Source organism: Adiantum capillus-veneris, chromosome 3, assembly GCF_014529385.1.
Source record: "Adiantum capillus-veneris isolate H3 chromosome 3, ASM1452938v2, whole genome shotgun sequence".
NCBI classification, from domain to species: domain Eukaryota; kingdom Viridiplantae; phylum Streptophyta; class Polypodiopsida; order Polypodiales; family Pteridaceae; genus Adiantum; species Adiantum capillus-veneris.
In genome coordinates, this window is record NC_140933.1 from 77,732,163 (window position 1) to 77,744,534 (window position 12,372).

The window sequence follows — 12,372 nt, forward strand, 5'->3', positions numbered from 1 at the left end:
CTTTGGCAACATATTATTCTTGTACTTTTTGGAGCCTCCTACCATCATGGAGCTCAAGGTGCCTTTTTGAGGGTAGTATTGCCTCCTTGATTATATTTCAGAGACTCCCCCCATTGAAGTAAGGAAAGAGCAACACCCATAGCTCCTTCTTTGTGTGGTCGCATATGTACAAATAAGCGTTAAGGCCAATTTCAACAATTCACGTCAAGTTTGATTCACTAAAATTAGGTTTGTAGAGGTAAGAGAATTTTGCTAAACAAATTTGCAAGTTTCAAATTGTAGGACATTTAACACTTCCATAAAAGGGTTGTTATCCAAAAGTATTACGTGAACATGTATATTTGCATAAACAAAGAACTAAAGGAAACCTTCGTTTAGCTATGCTTTGAATTTGATTATGAAAAGTTACAGGGAGTGTTGCCCTTGGTGCATGCACAACAAACTCTAAATTTTTTGAAAACATAAGGATTGGAGTGATGATTGTGCAAGTGATTAGAATTTAAACTAGCATCATAGATTAAAACAATGATAAGTGACATAGCTAATATGTTGAGGCCTGTTAAGAATAACCATTAATTATCTAAGGCTTGTGTGGACCAGCACAACATAGTAAAATATACAAAATTCTCCTGTAATTCCTAATTGTGTCAGATTTGGTATATATGAATACACCCACAATATCCAACCTGGAGTGCAAAGGTCCACTTTATACATCGATCCATGAAAATAAGAGAATTAGGTTGCTTCCACACAAAAGAGGTTCCCACTTTGCCTGCATGATTGGGGTTTAATAAAGACATCATAAAGACACAATCACAAAAAGATAGAGAGTGACACCATACCACTCCCCCCACATGGGTCCCCCATGTGTGTGTGTGTGTGTGTGTGTGTGTGTGTGTGTGTGTGTGAGAGAGAGAGAGAGAGAGAGATATTGATTATAAGTAGAGATAATAGCAGAGCCTTATCCGTGAGCATTTGACATCCATTGCTAGATTTTGAGATGATCCAACAATTCTAAATTGCTTTCCACATATCAACCATATATACCATAAAATATTTGTTAATGTATTATATGTCATAAAATCTAATATCTAACTAACCCAAATGATTTTCTCATATTAAGTTGATCACTTAATGTGGGAGAATAAACGGGAACAAGTGTTAAGATATAGGTATGTGCTTATAGATCTATCTCAACACGGGGCCAATGGTAAAGGGGCCCAAAAGGGAGATGGTCTATCAAAGAGCAAGGCTAACCAATGGAGCATAAGACCTTAGGGTTAGCTTCATTGAAGACCTCCAATAAATGTATGTAAAAAGTCCTTTGACCTTAAGTAAGCTAGGGCTGAGCTTGAGGTGGGAACCCGGCCCAAGCTCGAGGTGCTTGTCCTGCTTGAGGTGCTTTTCATGCTTGAGGTGTTTGTCATGCTTGAGGTTCTTGATTAAGATGCTTGAGGTGCTTGACTGGCTCCATGCTTGAGGTGCTTGACTTGCTGCATGATTAAGGTACTTGAGGTGCCTTGAGAAGCTTGCCTGAGATGCTTGTGGGAACACCCCCTAGTTCAAGTGCTTTGTCATGCTTGATGAGTAAGGTGCTTGATCACCTAAAGTCAAAATCATTCCTACAAGAGGGGGGGCGAGCCCTTTTCCTAGGAGCTAGAGAGAGAACACCCACTCACACACACAAGGGAAGCCCCAACTTGAAGAGGCAGCAAGGACACATGTCAGGCCCCTACCCATATTACCTTCATGTGTTGCTTGAAGCCTATTGGCTAAGCTTCAAAGGGGTCCAATGATAAATTACTTGAATTATCTAATTGATTTTTCATTTATCAAGTCCTCTCTCTCAAAGGGGAAAGGGGGACACTTGTCCCAAGGCTACCCATGTTGCTTGTAATGGCTCCTGCTTGTGATTGGCTAGGCCTGGAGGGGTCCAATGAGCTTCAAGCATGAGCTACAAGGGGGGGTCGACCCAAGCTAGCTAGGGCCTTGCTTGAGGGGTATACTCACCCACACACACTCACAATCAATCTCATTGTGTGCTATGCAAAGTGCAAGAGCTCCCTCTCCAAGCAAGTAGAGGTTGAGAGCCTACACCAACACTCTTGGCTATGGAGTGCAAATCCAACCAAGAGCCATGCTTCAATGCTTAAGCTTGCCATCTCCTTCTTCTTCATTACTATGCTATTATGTATGCTAGCAACAAGAGTATGATAAGTGAGGAACTAATTCTTTCTCCTACGAAATGTTTCTTCTTCCTCTTCCCTACCCTCATTCCCTGCTAGCTCTCTCCACCTTCGAAGGTGTTTGAGGTCTTGGGACTGAGGCTTGGGATAGTTAAAGCTTTCTTCAAGTTTATGTTATGTTTGTGGTGCATGAAGCCTTCCATCTTCATGGCATCACCTAGGTCACAAGGAACACAAAGACTGTATTGTAACAAGTCTCTCTTTATGGGAGAAATCATAATACAAATGCCTATTGGAGGGGGGACCGGCTCCACATAAATCCGGTCCTCAATTGTTGTCATGTTCTCTAAACTCTCTCTCTTGCAAAAGTATTGTCTATGCCAAGTTAACTAATTGCTATGATTATGTTGCTATCTTCAATTATGTCTACCCGCTATGCTCACAAAATCATTTCTTGAAAGTACTCTCATTAAATTCCGCTATTCTCAAATTGAATAGGCAAATTCCATTACATTGGTATCAGAGCATTTGGTTTCTCTTTTCTTGCTTAAGAAGAGAGGTCCTTAAGTAGCCTATAAATGGTTGATGTTGTTAATTATAATAGAGTAAGTGGAACTGGGATCTAATACCGGTTTTGTTAAGCCCACTATGTGGGGGATGGTGCACACCTCGGGAGCTTTGGACTTAATAATGGAGTCTTTTTAGACTTGCCTACGGCTTTACCATTATTGAGCCATAAGAAGTCCGAAAGGAGCTAACCCTTGGCAACTCTGCTATGTTAGACCTACTCCTCTACTCTCTATAATTAACCACTTTGAGCCGTGGGTGTAGATACTTAAGAGCCGATTTTCAAAGGCTAAGAGGAGTGGCAACTAAGGTTTTGAATTGCCAAAGCATACACTAAGTACATACATAAAATTTTGTTAACATGGCTGACAATAATCAAGAGAGTAGAATGAACATTGATAGCTTTGACTTTGCACATGAAGGTGCTAATGATGATGCTCCCATGTTTGTGAATTATCTTGTGACTAGGTTGCAACAAGCTATGGGCAACCCTACCTTGCAAGCCGAAGTTACTCAACAACTTCGTGCCTATGGAATTTCCCTTCCTCTCCAAGAGGAGAGAGAGCTTAGGAGGCCTCTTGAAGAGACCCCCAAAAGAAGACTCTCTCCCATTCGAGAGGAGGAATCCAAAGAGAAAGAAAGCAATGAAAGTCTAAGTTCTTCTGAAGATGTGGCTCCACGAAGAAGGCGGTCTACACGATTGCCTACTCCTCCCAAGAGGAAAAGAGCAACCCATAGTCCTTCTCCTCATCACTCTCAAAGGCAAGAGAGGAAACAAAGGAAGAAAAGGGCTAGGAAGAGGTCACCCTCTTCTCCTTCTTCTTCACCTTCCTTCTCTTCCGATGAAAGTTATGGCTATTCTCCTAGAGAATACAAGAGGGGAGGACATCGCAAATCATTTCCTGCATGGCGAAGGTCACAAAAGCTAAAGAAGTTCAAGGAGGGAGGAAAGAGTATCTCTTTTCTCACCTACGATGGCACCTTTGGTGCTACCGACAAAGTGTTGGCCTTCATCCAGCAATTTGATGCGGCCTTTGGGGACGAGGGCTTCACAGAGTCCTCCAAGCTACGCCATGTAGCTATGCACTTCCAAAAATCAGCTCGTCAATGGTGGGCTAGCCTTCGTGGCAATGGAGAAGCCCCAAAGACATGGAAAACTCTACGAGTTTCCATCATGAAGCAATTTCTTCCAAGCGATACTAAAGATAAAGTTCTTACCGAATGGCGCGGCTTGAAGCTCCTCTCTCATGAGTCTATCAACAAGTATGTAGATAAGTTTTGGGATTTACATCTCAAAGCTACTGTCTTTCAAAAGATAGACTTTGCCGAGCAAAGACAACAATTCTGTGCGGGATTACCTGAAGAGATGGCCGAATATATCAACTCTCAACGGCCCGGTACTATTACCGAAGTAATCCACCACACCATGGTTGCTTCACGCATCAATTTCCATCAAGGGGCTAGACGTAATGTCAAGCCCATGGAAAACAAAGATAAAAATGATGCAAAGGGGAAATCCAATGCTCAAAATAATTCCCAAGGCACTTCCAACAACAACAACAACAACAACAATCGGTCCAAGGAGAAGGGAGTTTACAAAGGTAAAAACAAACTCTCTCCTGAAGAGCTTGAAGCTTTTCGCAAGGACCATAAGTGTTTCAAGTGTGGGGAGCAAGGACATGGCTATCGTTCTTGCCCCAAGAAGAATACTCGCAATGAGACTCCTAGGGCTTCCACCATCGAAGCTCCAAAAGAGGATGCTCATTGCAAAGGATCATCACTCTCCTATGCTTGGGGAAAGGTAAGAGAGCATGATGCCTTCATCTTGTTTGACCCTGGCTCTACTCTCAACTTCATATCAATAGAGTTGGCCACCAAGTTGGGCATTCAAGCTTTTGAGATGGGAGATATAGTAACAGCTGATGCAGCTTTCAAGGGACAACAATCCTCCACTCCCTTGATTGGGAAGTTGAGGCTTCATGTCCAAAGCTATGTCGACAAAGAAGACTTCTTCATCTCTCCCCTCCAACATCAGGATGTTATCCTAGGGGCACCATGGTTTGATCGCATGGCTGCCAACATGAAGTTCCCTGAAAGGAGAATTTACTTCACCTACAGGGGAAAGAACATGTATATAGATGCTAGTGAGCGTGGTCACACTATTCCACTTGTAAATCCTCTTTCTTTTGATAAATCAATGAAGAGCTCAGTTTTTGCGTACATGATTTATGTCAAAGAGTCTCTAAAAGCTAATAATGTTTCATCAAATGAAAATGATAGGAATCAAGAAGAGTTAGACTTGTCTACTTTTCTAAAAGGATTCCAAGATGTGTTCATCGATAATATCCCTATGGACCTACCTCCAAAACGAGGGGATGATGACCATCGTATTGAGCTCCTTCCAGGAAGCTCACCGCCTAACAAACCTCCTTATCGAGTCTCACAAGCTCAACAAGAGGAGATCATGAGGCAAGTACAAGAGCTGGTAGACAAAGGGATGGTGAGGCCTAGTTCCTCTCCCTTTTGTTCTCCAGTCCTTCTAGTGCAAAAGAAAGATGGTACATACCGTATGTGTGTGGACTATCGAGCACTAAACCATATCACTATCAAAAACAGATTTCCCGTACCTCGGGTAGAAGATCTGTTTGATAAGCTACAAGGCTCTACCTACTTCAGTAGGATTGACCTTAAGAGTGGCTATCATCAAATAAGGATAGTGGATGAGGATATCTTAAAGACCGCGTTTCGCACAACATTTAGTCTTTATGAATATCTAGTCATGCCTTTTGGCTTGACTAATGCACCAGCTACGTTCAATCGTTTGATGGAGAAAATTTTTAGACCATATCGAAAATTCACTGGAGTGTTCTTCGATGATATCATCATCTACTCCAAGTCTTTGGAGGAACATAAGCAACATCTCCAAGTGATTTTTCAAGCCTTGAGGGAGAACAAACTTTCTCTCAACCAAAAGAAAAGTGAATTCTTCCTTCAAGAGATTCAATATCTAGGCCATATTATCTCTCACGATGGTATTCGTATGGATCCATCAAAGTTAGAGGTAATAAAATCATGGCCTAACCCAAGGAATCTACATGAGCTAAGAAGCTTTATTGGTATGTGTGCATACTATAGACGCTTCATAGCAAAATTCTCTGAAATAGCAGGACCACTACACGACTTAACCAAAAAGAACGTTAAGTTTGTATGGACTGCTAAGGAGCAAAATGCTTTTGAAAAACTCAAAGAGAAGCTTACTTCCCAACCAGTCCTCGTGCTTCCGGATCTCTCAAAGCCATTTGAGGTCCAATGTGATGCTTGTGGTGATTGCCTTGGAGCGGTTTTGCTTCAAGAAGGGCATGCCATAGCATATGAGAGCCGAAGGCTCAATGGTGATGAACGAGTCTTGGGCATTTATGAGAAAGAGCTTTTAGCTGTTCTACATGCCCTAGACACATGGAAGCACTACCTATTGGGAACTCCATTTATTCTACGAACCGACCACCAAAGTCTCAAGTATTTCATGACGCAAACCAAGCTTTCCGACAAACAAATGAGGTGGGCAAATTTTCTTTCGCAATTTAATTTCCATATTGCTCACATAGCTGGTAAGCACAATCAAGTTGCCGATGCACTTTCACGACGACCAAAAGTTAATGCGGTGTCCATAGCTACTCACAATGATCTATCCTCTATGATAGATGAGTATGCTACTGACCCTGACTTTAGAGACATAATGTCAGCCCTTGCTTTGGGGAAGAAAGAGGAACCATTCACCTTGCAGGATGGTTATCTTCTCCACGGAAATAGGCTATGTGTTACCCATTCCCTTCGTGAAAAGGTTATGTATGAATCCCATGCTCCCCCATATGCAGGGCATAGAGGTATTCAACCTACTCTCCGAGGAGTAGAGACGTATTTCTATTGGCCTACCATGAAAGTGGACATACAAGAGTATGTTTCAAAATGTGTAGTATGCCAAAAGACCAAGTATGATAGAGGGAAGCAACCTGGATTACTCCAGCCATTGCCTATTCCAAATTCACCATGGGAGAGTATATCCATGGATTTCATCTTTGGATTACCCAAGTCTATCCATGGGAATACAGGAATATGGACAATAGTCGACAGGTTTAGCAAGCAAGCACATTTTATTCCTGTCAAAAAGACTATTAAGGCACATCAAATGGCAACTCTCTTCATATCTCAGATTTTCAAACACCATGGATTACCCACATCCATCGTGTCAGATAGAGATCCTAGAATGACCAGTAATTTCTGGAAAGGTCTCTTTGAAAATCTAGGAACAAGATTGAATTTCTCTTCGGCCTATCACCCACAAACGGATGGCCAAAGTGAGATAGCCAATCTTACGATACTCGATCTACTCAAGACTTATGTTACCGAAGTAGATCAACGCTCACAATGGGAAAAGTATTTACCGCTAGTAGAGTATGCCTACAATAATACTGTACATACTTCTACGGGCAAAGCACCTTTCGAGATCATAGAAGGAAGACCTAAAAGTCCCTTGCTACTGAAAGTACATGGGAAGATCTTCCCCGCCGCTGAGTATAGCCGTGACCTACAAGAATCTTTTCAAAAGATTAGGGAGGCTATAGCCATCTCTCAACAAAGGCAAAAAGCTGCTGCTGATAAGCACAGAAGAGCCTTAATGTTCAAAGAAAATGATTGGGTCTTACTCAAGTTTCCTAAGGCTCGATTAAGGCAAACGACGGGCAAAAATCCTACGGGCCATCAAAAGTATTATGCTAAACTAGGAAAAAGATACTATGGTCCTTTCCAAATCTTGAAGCCTATCAATGAGACGGCTTATCAACTCAAGTTGCCCAACCATTGGCTTATACACAATGCCTTTGATGTAAGCTTACTTAAGCCCTACAAAGGAGAGCCACCAATCGAAGTTGAAGACCAAGAAGAGGTGCTACAACCCGAAGCTATCCTTCGGCATGAAGACAAGGTACTACGACATGGTAAGATTATCCAACGGTATCTTATTAAGTTCAAAAATTATCCTTTTGAAGATGCTAAATGGATGCAAGGAGTACAACTTAGGGATAGTATGAACCTTGTCAATGCTTACAATGCTACATTAGAGTAAGCAAATGTACAAATTTCTTTTAAATAACTCATGTTTTTGTCTTATATGACTAGTCCTCTTTTTAATTGTGCACAAATTTAACTAGTATGCATGCTTAGAATCATGTTTGTGATGACGACGTCTCTCAAACACCAAGTAGAATTTGTCACTCTACTTTGGGAGAATGAAATGGACTAAAGAGCAGACATGCTTGCGGCAGCTATGTCTCCCAAGCACCAAATGGATTAGTCATCCATCTTGGAAAGATGTCGTAGGGTAAAAAGGGATCCTTTACCCGCTAAGTACGATGGACTAATGACTAAGACTTTATCTCTTCTACCTCATAGTCGAGGACGACTATGATTTCAAGAGAGAGGTAATGTCATAAAATCTAATATCTAACTAACCCAAATGATTTTCTCATATTAAATTGATCACTTAATGTGGGAGAATAAACGGGAACAAGTGTTAAGATATAGGTATGTGCTTATAGATCTATCTCAACACGGGGCCAATGGTAAAGGGGCCCAAAAGGGAGATGGTCTATCAAAGAGCAAGGCTAACCAATGGAGCATAAGACCTTAGGGTTAGCTTCATTGAAGACCTCCAATAAATGTATGTAAAAAGTCCTTTGACCTTAAGTAAGCTAGGGCTGAGCTTGAGGTGGGAACCCGGCCCAAGCTCGAGGTGCTTGTCCTGCTTGAGGTGCTTTTCATGCTTGAGGTGTTTGTCATGCTTGAGGTTCTTGATTAAGATGCTTGAGGTGCTTGACTGGCTCCATGCTTGAGGTGCTTGACTTGCTGCATGATTAAGGTACTTGAGGTGCCTTGAGAAGCTTGCCTGAGATGCTTGTGGGAACACCCCCTAGTTCAAGTGCTTTGTCATGCTTGATGAGTAAGGTGCTTGATCACCTAAAGTCAAAATCATTCCTACAAGAGGGGGGGCGAGCCCTTTTCCTAGGAGCTAGAGAGAGAACACCCACTCACACACACAAGGGAAGCCCCAACTTGAAGAGGCAGCAAGGACACATGTCAGGCCCCTACCCATATTACCTTCATGTGTTGCTTGAAGCCTATTGGCTAAGCTTCAAAGGGGTCCAATGATAAATTACTTGAATTATCTAATTGATTTTTCATTTATCAAGTCCTCTCTCTCAAAGGGGAAAGGGGGACACTTGTCCCAAGGCTACCCATGTTGCTTGTAATGGCTCCTGCTTGTGATTGGCTAGGCCTGGAGGGGTCCAATGAGCTTCAAGCATGAGCTACAAGGGGGGGTCGACCCAAGCTAGCTAGGGCCTTGCTTGAGGGGTATACTCACCCACACACACTCACAATCAATCTCATTGTGTGCTATGCAAAGTGCAAGAGCTCCCTCTCCAAGCAAGTAGAGGTTGAGAGCCTACACCAACACTCTTGGCTATGGAGTGCAAATCCAACCAAGAGCCATGCTTCAATGCTTAAGCTTGCCATCTCATTCTTCTTCATTACTATGCTATTATGTATGCTAGCAACAAGAGTATGATAAGTGAGGAACTAATTCTTTCTCCTACGAAATGTTTCTTCTTCCTCTTCCCTACCCTCATTCCCTGCTAGCTCTCTCCACCTTCGAGGTGTTTGAGGTCTTGGGACTGAGGCTTGGGATAGTTAAAGCTTTCTTCAAGTTTATGTTATGTTTGTGGTGCATGAAGCCTTCCATCTTCATGGCATCACCTAGGTCACAAGGAACACAAAGACTGTATTGTAACAAGTCTCTCTTTATGGGAGAAATCATAATACAAATGCCTATTGGAGGGGGGACCGGCTCCACATAAATCCGGTCCTCAATTGTTGTCATGTTCTCTAAACTCTCTCTCTTGCAAAAGTATTGTCTATGCCAAGTTAACTAATTGCTATGATTATGTTGCTATCTTCAATTATGTCTACCCGCTATGCTCACAAAATCATTTCTTGAAAGTACTCTCATTAAATTCCGCTATTCTCAAATTGAATAGGCAAATTCCATTACATTATAAGTAAATACCATTACACTAAGTATAGTAGAGAATAGATGATGTGTATTTGAAGCCTATTCTATCTCCCATACTTCTAGGGTTGACCTCATATTCTAGGGGCTAATTTTAGGGGATTTTGGACTTGTATGGACTTACATTACACATTCCAACTAGCTTCTCTACCCCTATTTAAAGGTATTTCATTTAGTTCAATAATCAAATATTGATTTGTGCCTTTTACTCTTTCTCTTGGTGCATGTTTTGATTAAGCATGCGATTGGTCTATAATCTCTATTATGCACAAGTTATGAATGCCACTTTGCTATATCCACTATAACCTTCCGGTGATATCACAACTTGAAGAGAATTATTCTTCTTGGTAGATTTTCTAATCCTTGATCTCATTGTTACTATTAAGTACTTCATTAATCACTATGCAATGTGCTAAGTGATAATAAATTCATGGAAGCTCATTGAGCCACTACTTTCCTTGGTTGCCATTGATTGTAGAATGATTTGTGCAGGTTTTGTGCACTTGCATTTAAGTCTTTTTTTCTCCTCTCAATAAAATCTAGCAGTAATTTCACTTTATTTAATAATTGTACAAAAGAATACTACAGTGGTTGACAATGTGATTTTGTTAACTAGGGTTTATTATGGAAATGAGTTGGATTAGATTGAGATGGTTTGGGATTTGGTTTACACTATTGATGTACTTTTTATGATGACATTAGAATAATATTGATGGATCTTGGTTATTGGCTCGAAATTGTGACCAATGATATCCTGAAGTATCACGATTGACATATACAACTTACCAATCAGGGACGGTAAAATACACAATATATGGATGATTCATGACATAATCAAATGTAAGATTTTGTTTTTAAGTATTATATTCATGATATGTAATTTTACTCATGTTTTTGCCAAAGTTAAGAACTACACGGTGATCTCTTCCTCTCTCTCACTCTCTCACTCTCATTGCCCATGTGGTCATCATATATATGCAAGGTATAATTGGATCTTGTTTCTCTTCGTACATGGTATTTTTCAAGTGCTTGCAAGGTCACTACACTCTCCGCTTGTAGCATATCATTTCAACAACAATGGCATAGAAATGGATACTTCCAAAGTAGATGCTATTCTTTAATGGTCTCGTCCAACTAATTTGGACGAGCTCCAAATGTTTCTTAGACTAGCAAGTTTTTACCATAATTTTGTTAAGGATTACACAAAAGTTTTTGTCCCTATGATAGACCAAATGGAAGGCAAAGGTAAGACATTGTTTTGGGGAGAAGTTTATCAACATATTTTTGACAAGCTCAGGTGAGTTTTAGCATCATCACCTATACCAGCTATAGTTGAACAACATGTACCATTTGTTCTAGAAATGGATGCTAGTTTTGGCTATTGGTGCAATTTTACTCCAATGGGTCGACTAGTGTCTTTCAAGAGTAAGAAACTTGATGACAAGATACAACATAATTACTCTGCCTACAAAAGAGAACTCTTTGATATATTTACTCACTAAAAAAGTGGAGACGTTTTGTGTGGAGCTCAATTTATTGACAATGAAAGAATAAGATGGTTCACAGACCAAACGGATTTGAGGGTAATCTAAAGTTAAGTTTCTTCAAGAGTATGCTACAACTACCATAACGCAAAGGTCGATAAACAAAGTGAGATTTTTGCCTCATTCAAGGGAAGATGTGAGCATACCGAGGCATACTTCGAGGACCATAAGCCATGTTAAAACGAGGGATCCTTGTCACTCCAATGTTGGTAGTGCTTCGAGTACCTCCACACACAACTCTCCTCTATCAATATTGAATTCAGTCGATGAACCATCAAAGATGGGTATGTACTCCACAAGGGGAGAGCATGCGTACCAATGGACGGAGATATTTGGTGCAAAACTTTTCATGAATGCTATGAAAGTCCAAGTGTAGGGCATCCATGCACTTGTAGTAAGAAGATAGTTTTATTGGCCAGGTCTACATCAACATGTTCAAGACTATGGCTTACATTGCCACAAATGTCAAGTTAATAGGCAGAGTGCCTTAAAATAGGTGGAATCTTTCATCCCCTTAAGATTCTTAATGGTAAATGGGAAAATATTTATATGGACTTTATAGTAGGCCTTTGTGCTACAATCTGAGGACATGCCTTAGTATGGGTTATAGTCAACAAGTTGACCAAAATGTGAAAAGTCTACTATTGAGACACCTAAATTAGCATGGCTATTTGTGAACATATTATAGGTTTGCTAGTTTTCTTAGTAAGATAAAAATGATTGCCGTCCAAAGTTTAACAACCACTTTTGAAGGGTTGTTTTCAAGAGTTTGGGCACACAACTCAACTGAGACACCTATATTAGCATGGCTATTTGTGAACATATTACATGCTTTTTGGTTTGCTTAGTAACATAGAAAATGACCAATGTTGAAATTTTAACAGTCACTTTTGAAGGGTTATTTTCAAGAGACTGGGCACATGACTCAATCCGTGTATCTCTAATTATCCAG